The following is a 26,503-nucleotide window of genomic DNA, read 5'->3' as shown; positions in this document are numbered from 1 at the left end:
TTTCTGCACCGATTTGGTGAAGTAATTTAATTTAGAGCTAAATGTAAAAATAATGTTGATTTCAGAGGTTTAAAATGCAAAAGGCACTCGCACAACTGACCTATCTTTGTTGCATGGCAACAGTTGAAACAATAAGAAACCCTCATACTGTTCTGGGTAGTATCACTACTCTGGGTAGTATCACTGCTCTGTCTAGTATCACTACTCTGGGTAGTATCACTGCTCTGTCTAGTATCACTACTCTGGGTAGTATCACAGCTCTGTCTAGTATCACTACTCTGGGTAGTATCACTGCTCTGTCTAGTATCACTACTCTGGGTAGTATCACTGCTCTGTCTAGTATCACTACTCTGGGTAGTATCACTGCTCTGTCTAGTATCACTACTCTGGGTAGTATCACAGCTCTGTCTAGTATCACTGCTCTGTCTAGTATCACTGCTCTGTCTAGTATCACTGTTCTGGGTAGTATCACTGTTCTGGGTAGTATCACTGTTCTGGCTAGTATCACTGTTCTGGGTAGTATCACTGTTCTGGGTAGTATCACTGTTCTGGGTAGTATCACTGCTCTTGGTAGTATCACTGTTCTGGCTAGTATCACTGCTCTGGGTAGTATCACTGCTCTGGGTAGTATCACTGCTCTGTCTAGTATCACTGTTCTGGGTAGTATCACTGTTCTGGGTAGTATCACTGTTCTGGCTAGTATCACTGCTCTGGGTAGTATCACTGCTCTTGGTAGTATCACTGTTCTGGGTAGTATCACTGCTCTGTCTAGTATCACTGTTCTGGGTAGTATCACTGTTCTGGGTAGTATCACTGCTCTGTCTAGTATCACTGCTCTGGGTAGTATCACTGCTCTTGGTAGTATCACTGTTCTGGGTAGTATCACTGTTCTGTCTAGTATCACTGCTCTGGGTAGTATCACTGCTCTTGGTAGTATCACTGTTCTGGGTAGTATCACTGTTCTGGCTAGTATCACTGCTCTGGGTAGCATCACTGCTCTGTCTAGTATCACTGCTCTGGGTAGCATCACTGCTCTGTCTAGTATCACTGCTCTGGGTAGCATCACTGCTCTTGGTAGTATCACTGTTCTGGGTAGTATCACTGCTCTTGGTAGTATCACTGCTCTTGGTAGTATCACTGTTCTGGGTAGTATCACTGTTCTGGGTAGTATCACTGTTCTGGGTAGTATCACTGTTCTGGGTAGTATCACTGCTCTGTCTAGTATCACTGTTCTGGGTAGTATCACTGCTCTGTCTAGTATCACTGCTCTTGGTAGTATCACTGTTCTGGGTAGTATCACTGCTCTTGGTAGTATCACTGTTCTGGGCAGTATCACTGCTCTTGGTAGTATCACTGCTCTTGAATTGAAATTGAATTGAGAGAGAGACATAGATAGTGAGGAGGGACCAGGGTGAATGGGAGAGAGAGAGAGAGAGAGAGAGAGAGGAGGGACCAGGGTGAATGGGAGAGAGAGAGAGAGAGACATAGATAGTGAGGAGGGACCAGGGTGAATGAGAGAGAGAGAGAGAGACATAGATAGTGAGGAGGGACCAGGGTGAATGGGAGAGAGAGAGAGAGACATAGATAGTGAGGAGGGACCAGGGTGAATGGGAGAGAGAGAGAGAGACATAGATAGTGAGGAGGGACCAGGGTGAATGGGAGAGAGAGAGAGAGACATAGATAGTGAGGAGGGACCGGGGTGAATGGGAGAGAGAGAGAGAGAGACATAGATAGTGAGGAGGGACCAGGGTGAATGGGAGAGAGAGAGAGAGACATAGATAGTGAGGAGGGACCAGGGTGAATGGGAGAGAGAGAGAGACATAGATAGTGAGGAGGGACCAGGGTGAATGGGAGAGAGAGAGAGACATAGATAGTGAGGAGGGACCAGGGTGAATGGGAGAGAGAGAGAGAGAGAGAGAGAGAGAGAGAGAGAGAGAGAGGAGAAAGCAAATCAAAGAGAGAGAGAGAGTAGAGAAGGGAGATTTGAGGTGCTTTAACATTGTCCCTAACGACCAGGTCATTTTATATGTGACTGATTTACCTCAGGCTCCCAGAAGGCATCTGGTTTAGGTTTGAACCTCCACACAGAACTGCTCCCCCCAACAGAACGTAACTTCTCATGTTCAGCAACACAATAAACACAATGGATGGAGGGTTCTAGAAGGTTGGCGAGTTCTGATGATCAGGACAGTTGACTTTGAGGGAAAACATGGGTCTGCTTCACAAATGGCCTGTTATAGACTGGGTGATTCGAGCCCTGATTGCTGATTGGTTGAAAGCCGTGATATACCAGACCTTAATAAAAACGGGTATGAAAAAAACATTTATTTTTACTATTCTTATTACGTTGGTAACCAGTTTATAATAGCAATAAGGCACCTCGGGGGTTAGTGGTACAGTATATGGCCAATATACCACGGCTAAGGGCTGTATCCAGGCACTTTGCGTTGCAGCGTGCGAAAGAGCAGCCCTTAGCCGTGGTATATTGGCCATATACCACACCCCATTGGGCCTGATTGTTTAATTACAGTGCAATAGTATATAGGGTGTAGTGTAGTGGTGCTGTTTGTTGACCCACACCCGCCCTCAATTGCTGATAACCCATCCGCAACTGCCCGACTGTATGTGATAAAGTGAAACTCTGATTCCCGCCAATATAGAAAATATGCTGCCGGAAGTTAGAGATGATGTAACATTTGTTTTGACAGGGGGGTGCAAGATTTTGCCTGATTTACATCAGTTTCTGCTTATAATTTCCGACGTTTTGGTAGGCTATTTGTTGCTCATCTTGTCTAAATTAGATACAGTGGCAAGAAAAAGTAGATCTGATCTTCCTCTAGGTCACAACAATAGACAAACACAGTCTGTTTCAACTAATAACACACAAATTATTGTATGTGTTCATGTCTTTATTGAACACACCGTGTTACCATTCACAGTGCAGGGTGGAAAACACATGTGAACCCTTGGATTTAATAACTGGTTGACCCTCCTTTGGCATCAATAATCTCAACCAAACGTTTTCTGTAGATGCGGATCAGATCGGCACAACGGTCAGGAGGAATTTAGGACCGTTCCTCTTTACAAAACTGTTTCAGTTCAGCACTATTCTTAGGATGTCTGGTGTGAACCGCTCTTGAGGTCATGCCACAGCATCTCAATCGGTTTGAGGGTCAGGACTCTGACTGGGCCACTCCAGAAGGTGTATTTTCTTCTGTTGAAGCCATTCTGTTGTTGATTTACTTCTGTGTTTTGGCTCGTTGTGTTGTTGCATCACCAAACTTCTGTTGAGCTTCAATTGGGCGGACAGATAGCCTTACATTCTCCTGAAAAATGTCTTGTAAACTTGGGAATTCATTTTTTCTGTCGATGACAGCAAGCTGTGGCAGCAAAGGCAACCCCAAACCATGATGCGCCCTCCAACATACTTTACAGTTGGGATGAGGTGTTGGTGTGCTGTGCCTTTTTTTCTCCACATAGTGTTGTGTGTTCCTTCCTTCCAAACAACTCAACTTTAGTTTCATCTGTCCACAGAATATTTTGCCAGTAGCGCTGTGGAACATCCAGGTGCTCTTTTGCAAACTTCAGACATGGAGCATGTTTTTGTTGGACAGCAGTGGCTTCTTCCGTGGTGTCCTCCCATGAAAACCATTCTTGTAGAGTGTTTTACGTATCGTAGACTCGTCAACAGAGATGTTAGCATGTTCCAGAGATTTCTGTAAGTCTTTAGCTGACACTCTAGGATTCTTCTTAACCTCATTGAGCATTCTGCACTGTGCTCTTGCAGTCATCTTTGCAGGACGGCCACTCCTAGGGAGAGTAGCAAAAGTGCTGAATTTTATCCATTTATAGACAATTTGTCTTACCGTGGACTGATGAACATCAAGGATTTTAGAGATATTTTTGTAACCCATCCAGCTTTATGCAAGTCAACATTTCTTAATCTCAGGTCTTCTGAGATCTATTCTGTTCGAGGCATGGTTCACATCAGGCAATACTTCTTGTGAATAGCAAACTCAAATTTTGTGAATGTTCTTTTTAATAGGGCAGGGCAGCTCTAACCAACATCTCCAAGCTCATTGATTGGACTCCAGGTTATCTTACTCCAATTAGCTTTTTGGAAAAGTAGCCTTTTGGGTTCACACACTTTTTTCAACCTACAATTAGAAATGATGTATTCAATATAGACAAGACAAATACAATAGTGTATGTGTTATTAGTTTATGCACACTGTGTTTGTCTGTTGTTGTGACTTAGATGAAGATCAGTTCGAATGTAATGACTCATTCATGCAGAAATTTTTCTTGCCATTGTACGTGTACTGTAGTTTCTCTTCTGTCATTATATATTGCCCTAGAAGAGTAGATAAACCTTTGCTCACTCGAATAATGTCACAAATCGATAGAATGACTTGCTTCAATTTAGTTGCCATAGGTACAGTTCTCTGTCTTCTCTGCGTCATTTACAGAGTAAAGAAGTTTAGGGACAGGGGAGAAAATGCAATTATTTTTTTTTCAACTGGAAAGAATTTCTTTGGAAAAGGACATCAGTTTGACTGTGATTTTTGTAAGGAAATAGAAAGCTTTGAAAATGACCCAACATGTTTCTGATAAGATTTAGGTTACGATTCATATTTTATGTGGTTGAAATCAGTGGAGGCTGCTGAGGGGAGGACGGCTCATAATAATGGCTGGAACGGCGCAAACGTAATGGCATCAACCACATGGATGTATTTGTGTTGGATGTATTTGTTGCCATTCCACCTTTTCCGCTCCAGTCATTACCACGAGCCCGTCCTCCCAAATTAAGGTGCCGCCAACCTCCTGTGGTTGAAATACTATCAGCATTTAAGACGCTGATAAAGATAGCACCTCTACACAGACGGCATCTAACTGTTCATTCATATTCTCTCACGATGCTGAAAGAAAGAAATCATATTTCTCCACTCCTGTTCCCAAGTCCAAATTTTGCCTACATTTGGTGTGTAATTTATTGCAAGAAATGCTTAATTCTGCAGGAGTTAATACTATCTGAGAGGTTATAGACCTGCAGTCCAAATTTCAGTTTCCGTTTAACCCATCTGAAAATTCCCATGACGTGCCAAACCCAGATTCGTCCGTTGGACTACCAGTTGGTGAAGCGTGATTCATCACTCCAGAGAACACGTTTCCACTGCTCCAATGGCGACGAGCTTTACACCCCTCCAGCCGACGCTTGGCATTGCACATGGTGACCTTAGGCTTGTGTGCGGCTGCTCGGCCATGGAAACTCATTTCTTGAAGCCTCCCGACGAACAGTTATTGTGCTGACGTAGCTTCCAGAGGCAGTCTGGAACTCGGTAGGAAGTGTTGCAACTGAGGACAGATGATTTTTATGCGCTTCAGCAGTCGGCGGTCCCGTTCTGTGAGCTTGTGTGGCCTACCACTTTGCGACTGAGCCGTTGTGGCTCCTAGACATTTCCACTTCACAATAACAGCACTTGCAGTTGACGAGGGCATCTCTAACAGGGCAGAAATTTGACAAACTGACTTGTTGGAATGGTGGCATCCTATGATGGTGCCACGTTGAAAGTCACTGAGCTCTTCAGTAAGACCATTCTACTGCCAATGTTTGTCTATGGAGATTGCATGGCTGTGTGCTCAATTTTATACACCTGTCAGCCACGGGTTTGGCTGAAATAGTCAAATCCACTCATTTGAAGTGGTGTCCACATACTTTTGTATATATAGTGTATAACTCGGATTAAAGGGACAGACAATAAACAGTAGCATATGTGATGAGTTAAAAAAGTTTGTGTAAAAAGGGTCAATGCAGATAGTCCAGTACTGAACAAAAATATAAATGCAACATGCAACAATCAAAGGTTTTTGATGAGTTACAGTTCATACAAGGAAGTGAGTCATTTAAATAAATTCATTAGGCTCTAATCTATGGATTTCACATGCCTGGGCAGGGTTGCAGCCATGGGTGGGCCTGGGAGGGCATAGGCCCACCCACTTGGGAACCAGGCCCACCCACTGGGGAGTCAGGCTCAGCCAATCAGAATGAGTTTTTCCCCACAAATGGGCTTCATTACAGACAGCACAAGGTGCACCTGTGTAATGGTCATGCTGTTTATTCAGCTTCTTGATATGCCACACCTGTCAGATGGATGGATTATCTTGACAAATGAGAAATGCTCACTAACAGGGATGTAAACTAATGTGTGCACAACATTTGAGACAAATAGGCTTTTTGTGCGTATGGAACATTTTGGGGATCTTTTATTTCAGCTCATGAAACCATGGTACCAACACTTTACCTGTTGCGTTTCTATTTGTATATTTGGTTAAATATTTAGCAGTCTTGTGGCTTCGGGGTAGAAGCTGTTCAGGGTCCTGTTGGTTTCAGACTTGTGCATCGGTACTGCTTGCCGTGAGGTAACAAAGAGAACAGTCTATGACTTTGGTGGCTGGAGTCTTTGACAATTTTTAGGGCCTTCCTCTGACACCACCTGGTGTAGAGGTCCTGGATGGCAGGAAGCTTGGCCTCAGTGATGTGCTGGGCTGTACACATTACGCTCTGTAGCAGCTTGCGGTCAGATGCTAAGAAGTTGCCATACCAGGCGGTGATATAGCCAGTCAAGGTGCGCTCAATGGTGCAGCTGTAGAACTTTTTGAGGATCTGTCAGCCTCCTGAGGGGGAAGAGACGTTGCCGTGCCCTCTTCACAGGTGTGTAATGTGTAGACCATGATAGATCCTTAGTAATATGAAACAAGGAACATCAAGCTTTCGACCCGCTCCACGACCCGCTTTCTGTAGTCCACAAACAGCTCCTTTGTCTTGCTGACGTTGAGGGAGAGGTTGTTGTCCTGACATCATTGTCGTCGCGGTGATCAGGCCGTCATGTCGATGGAAAACTTAATGATGGTGTTGGAGTTGTGCACGGCCACACAGTCGTGGTTGAACAGGGAGTACAGGAGGGGACTAAGCACACACCCCTGAGGGGCCCCCGTGTTGAGGGTCAGCTTGGCGGATGTATTGTTGCCTTACTCCAGGATCTAGTTGCAGAGGGAGGCGTTTAGTCCCAGGGTGATTAGCTTAGTGATGAGCTTGGAGGGTACTATGGTGTTGAAATGCTGAGCTGTAGTCAATGAACAGCATTCTCACGCATTAAAATCGCCACTAGGAGCGCCGCCTCTGGATGAGCATTTTCTTGTTTAGTTATGGACCTATTCAGCTCGTTGAGTGTGGTCTTAGTGCCAGCATCGGTTTATGGTGGTAAATAGACAGCTAATATAGCAGAATCTCTATAAAGTCTTCTTTAATATTTAGAGATTGTGCGCCAGCTGTTGTTAAATCCAAATATCTGTTGATTTATAGTTTTCAAAGATCTGAGGGGTATATCACAGAATCAATGAGTTAGCCAGGTAACTATCCTAAATATTCTGAAAACATAACATTTGTTTTGGAAAGACTAGCTTGACATGGGCTTAACTGATTCAACAACCAATAAACACATATCTAAGTTTAGCTTTCTTAAGGATCCAGAAAATCAAAAGTTATTTATGTTTATATTTAATCAGAGTTAGTTGATCCTGCTTTGTAGTATGCCCCTGGGTTGGGGAACAGTGTGGGAGATGTTGGATCAGTCTTTATGGGCACTTAGGCCTACCTCCCTCTGGCCCCTGGGCACCCTGGGCTTTCTCCTTACACAGGCTCTCCTCAGTGTACCAGGCCCGGTGGCGTCCACCCAGCTACATTTCCCTGCAGGATTAGAGCAACATTTGGAGAAAATATGGGACCGGTGTTATCAGGGCAGTGCTGAAATATGGGAACCTGTGTTCATAGCCAAATCTCCACCCGACACAGCCAGAAGAGGACTGGCCACCACTCATAGCCTGGTTCCTCTCTAGGTTTCTTCCTAGGTTTTAGCCTTTCTAGGGAGTTTTTCCTAGCCACCGTGCTTCTACACCTGCATTGCTTGCTGTTTGGGGTTTTAGGCTGAGTTTCTGTACAGCACTTTGAGATATCAGCTGATGTAAGAAGGGCTATATAAAATAAATTTGATTTGATTTGAAATAGGAGATTCTCTCTCACGTTATAATTGTCTTTTGTTTCTCTGCATCTCTGCATCATGTATTTCTGTCTAATCTATACTTTCTCCTATGCTCCTGACTCGCTCTGGTGTCTCTATCGCTCTCTCTCTGCCTTGGCATAAGCAGCATGAGTCCATGGCCCCATCCTGCCTGGGGTCAACGGTACAGGCTGGTGGTGTAACTGTGTGGGGAATGTTTTCCTGGCCCACGTTAAATCCCTTGATACCAAATGAGAAATGTTTGATCCCCCTGGAGAATTCAGGCTGTTCTGGAGGCAAAGGAGGGGTCTTTCTTTGCTATATATATATATATATATATATGCATGCACGTATGTTTTTAAATATTTGACATATTTGTTTTACATATAGAAAGAAGAAGCTTCCTGGAAATCTCTCTTTAAACCTTTCAAGAGCGTCATCACGGCCTCCTGATGATATGTGACCACCAGGGCGTCCTGGAGAAAGCCCCCAGATATCAGTAGTATCCGCCAAACTATCTTGTTGGGACGAGCAAGAGACTGTGTAGGTGAAGGGCAGCATCATAAGTTGTTGTAGGTTTGTCAAAGGTTGCCATGGCGACCTAAGACCTAAGACCGATGTTTTGCTCCTAAAGTTTAACCTTTATCTTGCTTAGTTAAGATAGCTAACACTGTCTACTGGGAGGTTAGCCTGTATCTAGGTAAGTTTAGATAGCTAACACTGTCTACTGGGAGGTTAGCCTGTGTCTAGGTAAGTTTAGATAGCTAACACTGTCTACTGGGAGGTTAGCCTGTATCTAGGTAAGTTTATATAGCTAACACTGTCTACTGGGAGGTTAGCCTGTAACTAGGTAAGTTTATATAGCTAACACTGTCTACTAGGAGGTTAGCCTGTAACTAGGTAAGTTTAGATAGCTAACACTGTCTACTGGGAGGTTAGCCTGTAACTAGGTAAGTTTATATAGCTAACACTGTCTACTAGGAGGTTAGCCTGTAACTAGGTAAGTTTAGGTAGCTAACATTGTCTACTGGGAGGTTAGCCTGTATCTAGGTAAGTTTATATAGCTAACACTGTCTACTGGGAGGTTAGCCTGTAACTAGGTAAGTTTAGATAGCTAACACTGTCTACTGGGAGGTTAGCCTGTGTCTAGGTAAGTTTAGATAGCTAACACTGTCTACTGGGAGGTTAGCCTGTGTCTAGGTAAGTTTAGATAGCTAACACTGTCTACTGGGAGGTTAGCCTGTAACTAGATAAGTTTATATAGCTAACACTGTCTACTGGGAGGTTAGCCTGTATCTAGGTTAGTTTAGATAGCTAACACTGTCTACTGGGAGGTTAGCCTGTAACTAGATAAGTTTATATAGCTAACACTGTCTACTGGGAGGTTAGCCTGTATCTAGGTACGTTTATATAGCTAACACTGTCTACTGGGAGGTTAGCCTGCAACTAGGTTAGTTTATATAGCTAACACTGTCTACTGGGAGGTTAGCCTGTAACGAGGTAAGTTTAGATAGCTAACACTGTCTACTTGGAGTAAAAGTTTGTAAGTTTGTTAGCTATTTTCTTCTTAGTTAGCTAGGTAACTAGTTAACTAGTATGTGATGTGGTTGTAACTGTGGAAAAGTGTATTTTTTTACACGACTCTGAAACATACATACGCACTTGCACACAACCGAAATGGTAACTGAATGTCTCAAAGCCTGTCTGCCTGCTTTATATAGCCACGATCACGTGACTCACTGTCTGCAGGAGCGAAATCTCCTCTGAAGAAGCAGTCAGATGTCGTCATTATGACATAGAACTAAAATCTTAGTTCAGTCTGTTTTGAACGGAGACACCGGTAATCAACAACCAACATGACAGAACTTGAACATTTAAAAATATATATATAATCTACAATCTAAGTGTGCAAAGATTTTAGAGATTAACCCAGAAAAATATAGTGCTGTAATCGCTGCCAAAGTTGATTCTAATATTTTGATTTGTACATTTTTTATTTCACCTTTATTTAACCAGGTAAGCTAGTTGAGAACAAGAGAGAGAGAGAGAGAGCTTTACCCAGTTTAATATTCCCAGGGATGAATGTTTCTTTATTGATCACTGAATTGAGAAGTGTGTCACAAGTCTTAAAACACATAAACCTCTTTCACGTACTGGGCTTTTCGTTGTGACAAGGAGGCAGAGAAAGATAGAGAAGCTATAAGGAACAGTTGTCTGCTTAAGGATGGGCCCTGGTGTTGACTCCATCAGTGTGTGAGTGCATCATCCACCTGTGTAGTCAGTGAAAATAGGCAGGCTTGCATTCTCCTTAGAGCAGGGGTGTCAAACTCATTCCACGGAGGGCCTAGTGTCTGCAGGTTTTTGGTTTTTCCTTTCAATAAAGCCCTAGACAACCAGGTGTGGGGAGTTCCTAACTAATTAGTGATGCTAATTCATCAATCAAGTACAAGGGAGGAGCGAAAACCCGCAGACACTCGGCCCCCTGTGGAATGAGTTTGACACCTGTGCCTTAGAGCATGGATATTTAGTCCACTATAGGGCTCTGGTCAACAGTAGTCTATAATAATATAATAGAGACAGTAGATCCATACACATGAGCCATTTTAGATGTCAATTCTTATTTGTTTCTGTTTGTTTTCTTTTGTGTGTATTAGGGAGGAAGGGAGGGAGAGGAGGGAGAGAGAGGAGGCGACAATAGACAGGACTGGGGTGATGAACATAGCACTCAGCCATCACCCCCCTCTCTCTCTCTCTCTCTCTCCCCCTCTCTCCCCCTCTCTCTCTCTCTCTCTCTTCATCTCTCTCTCTCTCTCTCTCTCTCTCTCTCTCTCTCTCTCTCTCTCTCTCTCTCTCTCTCTCTCTCTCTTCATCTCTCTTTCTCTCTCACTCTCTCAATTCAACATTCGATTCAATAAATGTTTTTTTTTGTCATGACAGTGCAACAGTGGCTAGATGTGCATTCTGACGGTAAGTGATACAGGCAGGCCATTTCTCTTTACAACCAGAAACAGACTGCTGCTTCCCAGGGAGCGGATTTCGGGGACGACAGGGATGTCAAGACGAGGACACTGCAGCCCTCTGGGGGGGGGGGGGGGGGGGGGGGGTGCAGGCTGTTTTTGTTAGTTTGTGTGTGTGTGTTTGTGATAGCGTGTGTGTGTTAGTGTCTGTGTCTTTGTGCGAACCTATATAATAATGGAGCCCAAACCAAGCACTCCTAAGAGGCCACTCTCTCTGGTTCATCCCCCTCTGTCTCCTCCTCTTCCCCTCTCTCCCTCTTTCTCCTCTCTCTCCTCCACTTCTCCCTCTCTCTTCCTCTTCCCCCTCTCTCATCCTGTTCCTCCTCTCTCTCCTCTTCTTCCCCATCTCTCTCTCCTTCTTTCTCCTCTCTCTCCTCCTCCTCCCCCCTCTCTCTCATCCTCTTCCCCATCTCTCTCCTCCACTTCTCCCTCTCTCTTCCTCTTCCCCCTCTCTCATCCTGTTCCTCCTATGTCTCCTCTTCTTCCCCCTCTCTCTCCTCTTCTTCCCCCTCTCTCTCCTCCTCTTCCCCTCTCTCTCCTCCTCTTCCCCCTCTCTCTCCTCCACTTCTCCCTCTCTCTCCCTCTTCTCCCTCTCTCTCTTCCTCTTCCCCCTCTCTCTCCTCCTCTTCCCCCTCTCTCTCCTCCTCTTCCCCCCCTCTCTCCTCCTATTCCCCCTCTCTCTCCTCCTCTTCCCCCCCTCTCTCCTCCTGTTCCCCCTCTCTCTCCTCCTCTTCCCCCTCTCTCTCCTCCTGTTCCCCCTCTCTCTCCTCCTGTTTCCTCTCTCTCTCCTCCTCTTCCTCCTCTCTCTACTCCTCTTCCCCGTCCTCTTCCCCCTCTCTCTCCTCCTCTTCCCTCTCTCTCCTCCTCTTCCCCCTCTCTCTCCTCCTCTTCCCCCTCTCTCTCCTCCTCATCCCCCTCTCTCTCCTCCTCATCCCTCCCTCCTCCTTATCTTGTTCTCTATGTATGCCCCTGCCACATCCACGTGCAGCAACACTTCAACAAAGGACACAGAAAAGGACTTCTCTCTCTCTCTTTGTTTCTCCCTCCCATTCGCTCTCACTCACTGCAACAAAGCACAGATCCCATGTGAATATAATCAGCCAAAAGCTCAGTGAATGGACAGGACTGTAAGTTGTATGAGTGAGGTGAAAACGCAGGACACAGTCCTTCACAACCGCTCGTCATGGCTGAGAAGAGAGAGGTGAAGAGTGACCAGAAATACTAGCATAACATAAGACACGCACACTCAGAGCAGGTGGGTGAGTTATTTCCCTGACATGACCTCTCTCGCTCAAGAGAGGGATGGTGCAAAGACTTGTGGGTGCTATTGTGAACTCTCTGTGACCAAAATAGACGGCTGCAGAGTTTGTGTGTGTCTGTGTTTCTCTGTGTGTGTGTGTGTGTGTGTGTGTGTGTGTGCGTGCGTGCGTGCGTGCGTGCGTGCGTGTGTGTGTGTGTGTGTGTGTGTGTGTGTGCGTGTGTGTGTGTGTGTGTGTACACCCACACATTCTGTTCACATTTCCCTCAAACTGTGCTCCTAAAAACACAAGAAACCTTTACGGGTGACTGTTTAGATGCACATATTCCCTCTGTATTACTACTACAATACTGACAACAACAAGCCAACCAATACATGTACAGTCTGTAGTACTACTATAATACTGATGACAACAGGCCACCCAACACATATACACTCTGTAGTACTACTACAATACTGATGACAACAAGCCAACCAACACATATACACTCTGTAGTACTACTATAATACTGATGACAACAGGCCACCCAACACATATACACTCTGTAGTACTACTATAATACTGACGACAACAAGCCAACCAACACATATACACTCTGTAGTACTACTACAATACTGATGACAACAAGCCAACCAACACATTTATACTCTGTAGTACTACTACAATACTGATGACAGCAAGCCAACCAACACATTTATACTCTGTAGTACTACTACAATACTGATGACAACAGGTCACCCAACACATTTATACTCTGTAGTACTACTACAATACTGATGACAGCAAGCCAACCAACACATTTATACTCTGTAGTACTACTACAATACTGATGACAGCAAGCCAACCAACACATATACACTCTGTAGTACTACTACACTACTGATGACAACAAGCCAACTTATACATATATACTTTGTAGAAATACTACAATACTGATGACAATAAGCCAACCAATACATATATACTTTGTAGTACTATTACAACAAGCCAACCAACAGAGACAGAAAGTGTCTCTCTGAAACTAATCTTAATTAACCTTTTAATTAAGGGTTAAATTAGGGTCACACAGAGTGATTCTGGGTAATCTTAAACAAAATCTACTTTGAAACTAAAGTATCCACCTCACACACATGGTTATGGGCTTGAATAAAGAAGACACCTGTACCATGTCAGATATAGAGTTTACAACTATTACATGTTGAGTTTACATCCCAATAATGAATGTTATATATACATCACAGAAGACTGAAATATAACAAAACTGTTTGACATAGAAACCTTGTATTTTAGTCATTTAAAACCACCCATAACACTCCACCCATGAGGACGAAGATGGTGCTTTTGGTCAGTGACTGATGGAGAGGGCTACGATAGACTGTTATCACACTTAAATAAAGGATATGAGGCAGTGTGGTCCAAATGGCACCCTATTCCCTATCTAGTGCACTACTTTAGACCAGAGCCCTATGACACTCTATTCCCTATATAGTGCACTACTTTAGACCAGAGCCCTATGACACCCTATTCCCTATATATAGTGCACTACTTTAGACCAGAGCCCTATGACACCCTATTCCCTATCTAGTGCACTACTTTAGACCAGAGCCCTATGACACCCTATTCCCTATATATAGTGCACTACTTTAGACCAGAGCCCTATGATACCCTATTCCCTATCTAGTGCACTACTTTCTACTAGAGACCTATGGGCCTTGGTCAGTTTCCCAACGTTTGGTGTCGACTATGAACTTGACTTAGCTAACTAGCTAGCTAGCTCTGCTTTGTTTGAAGAATGTGGGCTAAGTTTTTGTCAACATTGACTTGTGCTGCACAATCTGTCAATACAGCTACAGTATTGTTGGCATTTGGCTTACGTTACTGGCTAGCTAGTTGGCTATAACAGGCAAGGACGTTAGCCAGATAATTTGTGTTTATGTGTTTGTTTACACAGATAACTTCAGCCTTATATGAAAAAATAGAGCTAGCGCTTGTTGGTTAGCTACCTAGCCAAAGTTAGCTCTCATCCTACTGGTATAAAATTACATTAGCTACCATTAGCCAGCTAGCTAATCTAAACAAAACTCCATTCATTGGCTTATCAAATCGGAACAGCTCACTAATAGCAACAGACCCATTTTTTTTTCATTACATTTACATTTAAGTCATTTAGCAGACGCTCTTATCCAGAGCGACTTACAAATTTCATGTCGGACAATTATCTGAATGCTTTTATTGATTAACGTCAGATTGATGTTGTTGAGTTGCTGAGCAACAGAATTGCTGGGCCTGTGTTTTGGATACAACTCTGAGATTCGGCTGAAAAAGATGTTAGCGTTGGCAAAAATGCTACTAAAAAAGTTAGTTGGTTCTTATTCACCACGTAACAGCAATTAATTTATTTATTTATTAATTTAATCAAAACTGTTGCCCTTTACAAACGTATTCTTTCCGAAAGGCGGTAATTCTAACGGTCACTTCATGGACGCTGTAGTCTCTTTCTTATCCGAAGCCTAGATATTCAGCTCGATCGGGGCAATAATTTTTTTGTAGTTTTTCTCAACTTCTGGTCAATAGGGGGTGCTGTTAGCACTTTGTAATAATTACGTTCCCAAATTAAACTGCCTCGTACTCAATTCTTGCTCGTACAATATGCATATTATTATTACTATTGGATAGAAAACACTCTCTAGTTTCTAAAACCGTTTGAATTATATCTGTGAGTGAAACAGAACTGGACTTAAAGCAATTTTCCTATGTGGATGTGAGAATGCAGAATTCTGCAAGCTGCTCTGAGATCTGTGTATAAATCTGCCTGTCTTCTATTGGTTGAGATGCACTGCATACGCCTTCCCCTGGATGTTAGCGAATAGTGAGAGTTGAAATGGAGTCTCTACGCAGATCTGAAAGGTTATAAATAGCTTGGCAAGGAAGTGTCTGTTCTTTTCCCTCTTCGCTCTGACGCACGGAGGACCTTGGCATATCGTACTAGAACCTTCGGTTATAGCTCTTAGAATTATCCGGCTGTGTTTTTATTCGATATAGGCTTTAAAGACATCATAATGTTGTTATTTTAAACCGAATTATATCAGTTTATGTCAGTATATTGCGATTTTCGGGTATTTATTTTTGTGGCGTTCTAGGTAGTTGGGTATCTCTGGCTCACATGCCAATGTTTACTGCTAATAGCAACGTTGAAGACGACATTCTACAACAGAGCAACGATTCTTTTGGACAAAGGACACCTTTCCCAAGATTCTGATGGGAGTTCATCAAAAAGTAAGAACTATTTATGCTGTTAATTCTTTGTTCTGTTGAAAAATGTAAAATGCATAAGCCGCCATTAATTTCAGTGCAGCCTCGCTTTAACGCACGCTGTATGTCGTAGTAACGTTAATTTTAAAAATCTAACACAGCGGTTGCATTAAGAACTAATTTATCTTTCATTTGCTGTCCAACCTGTATTTTTTAGTCAAGTTTATGATTATTTATCGATTAGAATAGGTGCCTCTCCCAAGATTTCTCCCGACATTTTCTTGGCAGCTTGGCTACTTTTCTCATTGTATGACCACGATTTGTGCCGCTAAACATGCACATTTTCGAACAAACTCTATATGCATTGTGTAATATGATGTTATAGGACTGTCATCTGAAGAATTCTGAGCAGGTCAGTGAAAAAATGTATATATTTTGGTGGTTTATACGTTATCGCTATTTTTGGCTTGAATCAATGCTGTTGTGTGTTTGCTATTGTGGTAAGCTAATATAACGCTATATTGTGTTTTCGCTGTAAAACACTTAGAAAATCTGAAATATTGGCTGGATTCACAAGATCTGTGTCTTTCATTTGCTGTACGCTGTGTATTTTTCATAAATGTTTTATGACGAGTATTTAGGAAATACACGATGGTCTCTGTAGTTATTCTAGTTGCTTTGGTGAGAGTTGTGATGGTGGCTGCAATGGTAAACTGATTTATACCTGAAATATGCAAATTTTTCTAACAAAACATATGCTATACAATAAATATGTTATCAGACTGTCATCTGATGAAGTTGTTTCTTGGTTAGTGGCTATTTATATCTTTATTTGGTCGAATTTGTGATAGCTACTGATGCAGTAAAAACATGGTGGAGTAAAAAAAAGTGGTGTCTTTTGCTAACGTGGTTAGCTAATAGATTTACATATTGTGTCTTCCCTGTAAAACATTTTAAAAATCAGAAATTATGGCTGGATTCACAAGATGTGTATCTTTCATCTGGTGTCTTGGACTTGTGGTTAAATAATATTTAGATGCTAGTATTTACTTGTGACGCTATGCTAGGCTATGCTAGTCAGCTTTTTTACTGATGGGGGTGCTCCCGGATCCGGGTTTGGGAGGAATTAGAGGTTAAGGCAAACAGCAGTTAACAATCCGGTAATGGGCGGGGAGTGTGTTGTGTACCTCCAATCAAAATTGATTAGTACATTTCTATCTATCTTATTGGCTTAGATGTGATAGTAGGGAGATTTGAATGTGTCACGCCCTGACCATAGAGAGCTGTTTATTCTCTATGTTGGTTAGGTCGGGGTGTGATTAAGGGTGGGTTATCTAGGGGAATTATATATCTATGTTGGCCTGATATGGTTCTCAATCAGAGGCAGCTGTTTATCGTTGTCTCTGATTGGGGATCATGTTTAGGCAGCCATTTCCCCATTGTGCTTTGTGGGATCTTGACTATGTTCACTGTTATTAGCTTCACGTTTCGTTTGTTCGCTTTATTGTTTTTGTTCTTTGAGTTTTTCTCTTCCTAATAAAAGAGATGGAAACATACCACGCTGCATCGTGGTCCACTCCTTATAACGACCGTGACAGAATGTAACATCAAGCTTCATCCAAAGCCTACTATTGTTGCACCGACCGCCGCCGACAACGACACATCAAATTACCTTTCCGTTAGCAAAAAAACGTCTCCTTTCTCACTTTAGTGGAGTTAAATGGCAGAAGTGAGGAGGACATTCTGCTGTAGCTCTCTCTCTCTCTCTCTCTCTGTTGTCTCTCTCTGACAGTCAGCTAACGTCCCAAAGGATACATTATTCACAGCGCTCTACTTTTGACCAGGGCCGTAGGCACTGAATAGGGTGCAATTTGGGATGCAACCACAGTCAGTCAGGAAGACGATCCAACTAGCACATGTTTCAACGTCTACACTGTGCTGATAGTGTGCAGGTCTGATAGAGTCTGTGAATGTGTTGTGTTAAAACTCCCACGGTGATGTTTTTAAGGCTGGGAAAATACATGCATTTATTTTCTCATTTTGCCCGAGTTCACATAATCCAGTCAACAAAAATCCCAAACAATACAAAACAGTAACCAGGGTTAGGAAAATAATCTACCGAATCAAACACAACAGCGTGCGGATGAGACAAAACTTGTCAAAATTACTCCTGTTGTGTTACGTAAAATACATACCTGTCACAAATGGAAAAAACCACCACCTCTGACACTACAGATCTATACACTACATGTATGTTATCAGATAGCTGCTACGGACCCAGATCTCAGACCAGGATCAGATCTCAGACCAGGATCAGATCTCAGACCAGGATCAGATCTCAGACCAGGATCAGATCTCAGACCAGGATCAGATCTCAGACCAGGATCAGATTATAGACCAGGATCAGATCTCAGACCAGGATCAGATCTCAGACCAGGATCAGATTATAGACCAGGATCATATCTCAGACCAGGATCAGATCTCAGACCAGGATCAGATCTCAGACCAGGATCAGATCTCAGACCAGGATCAGATCTCAGACCAGGATCAGATTATAGACCAGGATCAGATCTCAGACCAGGATCAGATCTCAGACCAGGATCAGATTATAGACCAGGATCAGATCTCAGACCAGGATCAGATTTCAGACCAGGATCAGATCTCAGACCAGGATCAGATCTCAGACCAGGATCAGATCTCATACCAGGATCAGATCTCATACCAGGATCAGATCTCAGACCAGGATCAGATCTCAGACCAGGATCAGATCTCAGACCAGGATCTGATCTCAGACCAGGATCAGATCTCAGACCAGGATCAGATCTCAGACCAGGATCTCAGACCAGGATCAGATCTCAGACCAGAATCAGATCTCAGACCAGGATCAGATCTCAGACCAGGATCAGATCTCAGACCAGGATCAGATTGAGACTATATTTCAGCAAGAGTTATTTCCTTGAACCAACCAATGCAACATTGGACAAACGATCAATTGATCTTTTGCCCCCCCCCAAATCAATTGATCCTTTTGCCCCCCAAATCAATTGATCATTTTGCCCCCCAAATCAATTGATCCTTTCCCCCCAAATCAATTGATCATTTTGCCCCCAAATCAATTGATCATTTTGCCCCCCAAATCAATTGATCATTTTCCCCACAAATCAATTGATCCTTTTCCCCCCCGAATCAGTTGATCCTTTTCCCCCAAATCAATTGATCATTTTCCCCCAAATCAATTGATCCTTCCCCCCCCCCCCCAAATCAATTGATTCTCCCCCCCCAAAATCAATTGATCCTTTTCCCCCAAATCAATTGATCATTTTCCCCCAAATCAATTGATCCCCCCCCCCCCCCAATCAATTGATTCTCCCCCCCCCCAAATCAATTGATCCTTTTCCCCCAAATCAATTGATCCTTTTCCCCCAAATCAATTGATTCTCCCCCCCCCCAAATCAATTGATCCTTTCCCCCCCAAATCAGTTGAAAGCAACAGCCCCCTCCTACGATGCAGTATGGTACCAGTGTGGAGATGGAATGATACTATTGATCAGGTGGTAAGAGCTCTTTGTTTCTCCTATCTGCTGGCCACCAATATAATGGGCTCTCTGTCCCTAGGAGACATGGGAAATGTCAGTTGAACTCCCTGATTTGGGCCAATCAAACATCTAGGAAGATAAGAGACAGACAGCATGATTTCTGAACAATTATATTTCTACTTTCAATTCAAAAACTCCATAATGAACCTGAATGAACCTGAATGAAGTAATGCAGTATTTAGGGATAAAGGGACAAAAGCTCCATAATGAACCTGAATGAACCTGAATGAACCTGAATGAACCTGAATGAAGTAATGCAGTATTTAGGGATAAAGGGACAAAAGCTCCATAATGAACCTGCATGAACCTGAATGAAGCTGAATGAACCTGAATGAAGCCATGCAGTGTTTATGATGAAGGGACACATCAATATTCCATAATGAACCTGAATGAACCTGAATGAACCTGAATGAAGCCATGCAGTGTTTATGATGAAGGGACACATCAATATTCCATAATGGAATGTTGCTCCGGAGTTCCAACGTTATAATCGTTGAGCATTGAGAAATGTTGTGACTACACACACACACACACACACACACACACACACACACACACACACACACACACACACACACACACACACACACACACACACACACACACACACACACACACACACACACACACACACACACACTGAAGTACTGTGCTGAGTTGAGCGCATGTGAAACAACTCTGTCTCTCAGCTCATGTTTCCATAAATCACTGCGAACAGAGACAGAGGTGTATAGTCTCATTACTAGACTATAATCTAGTCTCTCTACTAAACTATATTGAAAACTAGATTCATCTCACCTCTAATCTCACTACTAGACTATACTGAAAACTAGATTATCTCACCTCTAATCTCTCTACTAAACTATACTGAAAACTAGATTATCTCACCTCTAATCTCTCTACTAAACTATACTGAAAACTAGATTAATCTCACCTCTAATCTCACTACTAGACTATACTGAAAACTAGATTCTCACCTCTAATCTCTCTACTAAACTATACTGAAAACTAGATTAATCTCACCTCTAATCTCTCTACTAAACTATACTGAAAACTAGATTATCTCACCTCTAATCTCACTACTAAACTATACTAAAAACTAGATTATCTCACCTCTAATCTCTCTACTAAACTATACTGAAAACTAGATTAATCTCACCTCTAATCTCACTACGAGACTGTACTGAAAACTAGATTAATCTCACCTCTAATCTTTCTACTAAACTATACTGAAATCTAGATTATCTCACCTCTAATCTCTCTACTAGACTATACTAAAAACTAGATTATCTCACCTCTAATCTCTCTACTAAACTATACTGAAAACTAGATTATCTCACCTCTAATCTCTCTACTAAACTATACTGAAAACTAGATTAATCTCACCTCTAATCTCACTACTAGACTATACTGAAAACTAGATTATCTCACCTCTAATCTCTCTACTAAACTATACTGAAAACTAGATTAATCTCACCTCTAATCTCTCTACTAAACTATACTGAAAACTAGATTATCTCACCTCTAATCTCACTACTAAACTATACTGAAAACTAGATTATCTCACCTCTAATCTCTCTACTAGACTATACTAAAAACTAGATTATCTCACCTCTAATCTCTCTACTAAACTATACTGAAAACTAGATTAATCTCACCTCTAATCTCACTACTAGACTATACTGAAAACTAGATTATCTCACCTCTAATCTCTCTACTAAACTATACTGAAAACTAGATTAATCTCACCTCTAATCTCTCTACTAAACTATACTGAAAACTAGATTATCTCACCTCTAATCTCTCTACTAGACTATACTGAAAACTAGATGTATCTCACCTTTTAGCAGCAGAAAGAAACCTGGAAGCATAAAAAGAGTGAAAAGAAAGAGAGACAGAAAGAGACAGAAAGAGACAGAAAGAGACAGAAAGTTAGACAGTACCTGGAAGTCAGGAGAGCGCAGTGCCGGACCAGTAAATCCGATGTAGAGTTCTGGGTTTTTGGTGGGTTGTGGTCTTGCTGCTGGTTACAGAGAAGAGAGGTGGACCACATCTCCTCTGGAGGAAGGAAAAGACAACCTCTCTGTGATGTGATGACTCTCTCTAACCTCCACCATCTGTTGAGACATGCAGAGAGGCAAAGCCGCAGAGAGGCAGAGCCTCAGAGTAGAGCAGAGACACGCCTGCAAACCCAGCCTACAAACCCAGCCTACTCTAGTCCAGTCCCACTCCCCCCCTAACCAATCACAGCTCTCTGTAGGCTGGCTACTGGGTGTTGGACGGAGGCTGTGCCAGGAGGCTGGGACAAGGACAGAGTAGAGTGGAGGGGAGAGACACTACAGGAGATACGGGAGCAGAGAAAACCCCCAAGCACCATAACCTGAAAGGGAGATTGGTGGGAGATAGAGGGAGGGGACCGAGGGAGTGAGAGACGGACAGGAGAGAGGGAGGGGAAAGAGGGAGTGAGAGAGACAGGGGGAGAGAGGGAGGGGAATGAGGGAGTGAGTGAGAGAGAGAGACAGGGGGGAGAGAGAGAGGGGACAGATAGAGAGAGAGGTGGTGAGAGAGAGGGAGGGCGAAGAGGGAGTGAGTGAGGGATACGGGAGAGAGAGGGAGGGGACAGAGGGAGTGAGTGGGAGAGAGAGGGAGGGGACAGAGGGAGTGAGTGGGAGAGAGGGAGGGGACAGAGGGAGTTAGTGAGAGAGAGACGGGAGAGAGGGAGTTAGTGAGAGAAATAAAAAATAAAAAATGATTGCGACAAAGTTGACAAAAAAATACTATGTCAACTGCACAGTGCAGATGTAAAAGTACACTATGTCAACTGAACAGTTTGTTTCTTCACACGGTTCTCCTGAATTCCAAAGAACTCTGGACATACGGACACACACCCTTTCACACACATGCCCTGTGGTAACCCCACAGTCCCCCTAAGACCCTGCCCTTTGCCAATCATAGGAAATCAAACCTAGTTGATGGACAGAAAGCAGAGGTCTATAGAGGGAAGAGGGAGGTCTATAGAGGGAAAAGGGAGGTCTATAGAGGGAAAAGGGAGGTCTATAGAGGAAGAGGGAGGTCTATAGAGGGAAGAGGGAACTCTTTAGAGGGAAGAGGGCGGTCTATAGAGGGAAAAGGGAGGTCTACAGAGGAAGAGGGAGGTCTATAGAGGAAGAGGGAGGTCTATAGAGGGAAGAGGGAACTCTTTAGAGGGAAGAGGGCGGTCTATAGAGGGAAGAGGGAGGTCTATAGAGGAAGAGGGAGGTCTATAGAGGAAGAGGGAGGTCTATAGAGGAAGAGGGAGGTCTATAGAGGAAGAGGGAGGTCTATAGAGGGAAAAGGGAGGTCTATAGAGGGTAGAGGGAGGTCTATAGAGGGTAGAGGGAGGTCTATAGAGGGAAGAGGGAGGTCTATAGAGGGAAGAGGGAGGTCTATAGAGGAAGAGGGAGGTCTATAGAGGGAAGAGGGAGGTCTATAGAGGGAAGAGGGAGGTCTATAGAGGGAAGAGGGAGGTCTATAGAGGGAAGAGGGAGGTCTATAGAGGGAGGTCTATAGAGGGAAGAGGGAGGTCTATAGAGGGAAGAGGGAGGTCTATAGAGGGAGGTCTATAGAGGGAAGAGGGAGGTCTATAGAGGGAGGTCTATAGAGGGAAGAGGGAGGTCTATAGAGGGAAGAGGGAGGTCTATAGAGGAAGAGGGAGGTCTATAGAGGAAGAGGGAGGTCTATAGAGGAAGAGGGAGGTCTATAGAGGAAGAGGGAGGTCTATAGAGGGAAAAGGGAGGTCTATAGAGGGTAGAGGGAGGTCTATAGAGGGTAGAGGGAGGTCTATAGAGGGAAGAGGGAGGTCTATAGAGGGAAGAGGGAGGTCTATAGAGGAAGAGGGAGGTCTATAGAGGGAAAAGGGAGGTCTATAGAGGGAAGAGGGAGGTCTATAGAGGGAAGAGGGAGGTCTATAGAGGGAAGAGGGAGGTCTATAGAGGGAAGAGGGCGGTCTATAGAGGAAGAGGGAGGTCTATAGAGGAAGAGGGAGGTCTATAGAGGAAGAGGGAGGTCTATAGAGGGCGGTCTATAGAGGGAAGAGGGAGGTCTGTAGAGGGTAGAGGGAGGTCTATAGAGGGAAGAGGGAGATCTATAGAGGGTAGAGGGAGGTCTATAGAGGGAAGAGGGAGGTCTATAGAGGGTAGAGGGAGGTCTATAGAGGGAAGAGGGCGGTCTATAGAGGGAAGAGGGAGGTCTGTAGAGGGTAGAGGGAGGTCTATAGAGGGAAGAGGGAGATCTATAGAGGGTAGAGGGAGGTCTATAGAGGGAAGAGGGAGGTCTATAGAGGGAAGAGGGAGGTCTATAGAGGGAGGTCTATAGAGGGAAGAGGGAGGTCTATAGAGGGAAGAGGGAGGTCTATAGAGGGAGGTCTATAGAGGGAAGAGGGAGGTCTATAGAGGGAGGTCTATAGAGGGAAGAGGGAGGTCTATAGAGGGAAGAGGGAGGTCTATAGAGGGAAGAGGGAGGTCTATAGAGGGTAGAGGGAGGTCTATAGAGGGAAGAGGGAGGTCTATAGAGGGAAGAGGGAGGTCTATAGAGGAAGAGGGAGGTCTATAGAGGAAGAGGGAGGTCTATAGAGGGAGGTCTATAGAGGGAAGAGGGAGGTCTATAGAGGGAAGAGGGAGGTCTATAGAGGGAAGAGGGAGGTCTATAGAGGGAAGAGGGAGGTCTATAGAGGGAAGAGGGAGGTCTATAGAGGGTAGAGGGAGGTCTATAGAGGGAGGTCTATAGAGGGAAGAGGGAGGTCTATAGAGGGAAGAGGGAGGTCTATAGAGGGCGGTCTATAGAGGGAAGAGGGAGGTCTATAGAGGGAAGAGGGCGGTCTATAGAGGAAGAGGGAGGTCTATAGAGGAAGAGGGAGGTCTATAGAGGGAAGAGGGAGGTCTATAGAGGAAGAGGGAGGTCTATAGAGGGCGGTCTATAGAGGGAAGAGGGAGGTCTATAGAGGGAAGAGGGAGGTCTATAGAGGGAAGAGGGCGGTCTATAGAGGGAAGAGGGAGGTCTATAGAGGGAAGAGGGAGGTCTATAGAGGGAAGAGGGAGGTCTATAGAGGGAGGTCTATAGAGGGAAGAGGGAGGTCTATAGAGGGAAGAGGGAGGTCTATAGAGGGCGGTCTATAGAGGGAAGAGGGAGGTCTATAGAGGGAAGAGGGAGGTCTATAGAGGGAAGAGGGCGGTCTATAGAGGAAGAGGGAGGTCTATAGAGGAAGAGGGAGGTCTATAGAGGGAAGAGGGAGGTCTATAGAGGAAGAGGGAGGTCTATAGAGGGAAGAGGGAGGTCTATAGAGGAAGAGGGAGGTCTATAGAGGGCGGTCTATAGAGGGAAGAGGGAGGTCTATAGAGGGAAGAGGGAGGTCTATAGAGGGAAGAGGGCGGTCTATAGAGAAAGAGGGAGGTCTATAGAGGGCGGTCTATAGAGGGAAGAGGGAGGTCTATAGAGGGAAGAGGGAGGTCTATAGAGGGAAGAGGGAGGTCTATAGAGGGCGGTCTATAGAGGGAAGAGGGAGGTCTATAGAGGGAAGAGGGAGGTCTATAGAGGGAAGAGGGCGGTCTATAGAGGAAGAGGGAGGTCTATAGAGGGAAGAGGGAGGTCTATAGAGGAAGAGGGAGGTCTATAGAGGGCGGTCTATAGAGGGAAGAGGGAGGTCTATAGAGGGAAGAGGGAGGTCTATAGAGGGAAGAGGGCGGTCTATAGAGGAAGAGGGAGGTCTATAGAGGGAAGAGGGAGGTCTATAGAGGGAAGAGGGAGGTCTATAGAGGAAGAGGGAGGTCTATAGAGGGAAGAGGGAGGTCTATAGAGGAAGAGGGAGGTCTATAGAGGGAGGTCTATAGAGGGAAGAGGGAGGTCTATAGAGGGAAGAGGGAGGTCTATAGAGGGAAGAGGGAGGTCTATAGAGGAAGAGGGAGGTCTATAGAGGGAAGAGGGAGGTTTATAGAGGAAGAGGGAGGTCTATAGAGGGAGGTCTATAGAGGGAAGAGGGAGGTCTATAGAGGGAAGAGGGAGGTATATAGAGGGAAAAGGGAGGTCTACAGAGGAAGAGGGAGGTCTATAGAGGGTAGAGGGAGGTCTATAGAGGGTAGAGGGAGGTCTATAGAGGGAAGAGGGAGGTCTATAGGGGGAAGAGGGAGGTCTATAGAGGGAAAAGGGAGGTCTACAGAGGAAGAGGGAGGTCTATAGAGGGAAGAGGGAGGTCTATAGAGGGAAGAGGGAGGTCTATAGAGGGAAGAGGGAGGTCTATAGAGGAAGAGGGAGGTCTATAGAGGGAGGTCTATAGAGGGTAGAGGGAGGTCTATAGAGGAAGAGGGAGGTCTATAGAGGGAAAAGGGAGGTCTACAGAGGAAGAGGGAGGTCTATAGAGGGAAGAGGGAGGTCTATAGAGGGAAGAGGGAGGTCTATAGAGGGAAGAGGGAGGTCTATAGAGGAAGAGGGAGGTCTATAGAGGAAGAGGGAGGTCTATAGAGGTAAGACTGAGTTCTATAGAGGGAGGTCTATAGAGGGAAGAGGGAGGTCTATAGAGGGAAGAGGGAGGTCTATAGAGGAAGAGGGAGGTCTATAGAGGGAAGGGGGAGGTCTATAGAGGGAAGCGGGAGATCTATAGAGGAAGAGGGAGGTCTATAGAGGGAAGAGGGAGGTCTATAGAGGAAGAGGGAGGTCTATAGAGGGAAGAGGGAGGTCTATAGAGGGAAGAAGGAGGTCTATAGAGGGAAAAGGGAGATCTATAGAGGGAAGAAGGAGGTCTATAGAGGGAAAAGACAGATCTATAGAGGGTAGAGGGAGGTCTATAGAGGGAAGAGGGAGTTTTATTGAGGGAAGAGGGAGGTCTATAGAGGGAAGAGGGAGGTCTATAGAGGGAAGAGGGAACTCTTTAGAGGGAAGAGGGAGGTCTATAGAGGGAAGAGGGAGGTCTATAGAGGGAAGAGGGAGGTCTATAGAGGGAAGAGGGAGGTCTATAGAGGGAAGACGGAGGTCTATAGAGGGAAAAGGGAGGTCTATAGAGGGAAGAGGGAGATCTATAGAGGGAAGAGGGAGGTCTATAGAGGGAGGTCTATAGAGGGTAGAGGGAGGTCTATAGAGGGTAGAGGGAGGTCTATAGAGGGAAAAGGGAGGTCTATAGAGGGAAGAGGGAGGTCTATAGAGGGAAGAAGGAGGTCTATAGAGGGTAGAGGGAGGTCTATAGAGGGAAGAGGGAGGTCTATAAATAACTTCATCCTATAAATGATTGAATAGTCTGCAGGAGGTCAGTGATTCTATGGTGACCCAATGCTCCCTCCCCCAGGTCTCTACCCCAGG

General features: G+C 44.4%; 1 protein-coding gene across 1 annotated transcript in view; it reads right to left on the bottom strand.

The window, feature by feature from the left end:
- LOC129823225 (extracellular sulfatase Sulf-1-like) overlaps positions 1-21,706 on the bottom strand; it is a 113,907-nt gene extending 92,201 nt beyond the window's left edge. The window contains exon 1 of the mRNA XM_055882108.1: positions 21,124-21,706. The gene's annotated coding sequence lies outside the window, so the exon portion shown is untranslated. The remainder of the gene's footprint in view (positions 1-21,123) is intronic.
- Positions 21,707-26,503: the final 4,797 nt, after the last annotated feature.

The sequence above is a fragment of the Salvelinus fontinalis genome, chromosome 25, assembly GCF_029448725.1.
Source record: "Salvelinus fontinalis isolate EN_2023a chromosome 25, ASM2944872v1, whole genome shotgun sequence".
NCBI classification, from domain to species: Eukaryota; Metazoa; Chordata; class Actinopteri; order Salmoniformes; family Salmonidae; genus Salvelinus; species Salvelinus fontinalis.
This window is presented reverse-complemented; position numbering and strand designations above follow the sequence as displayed.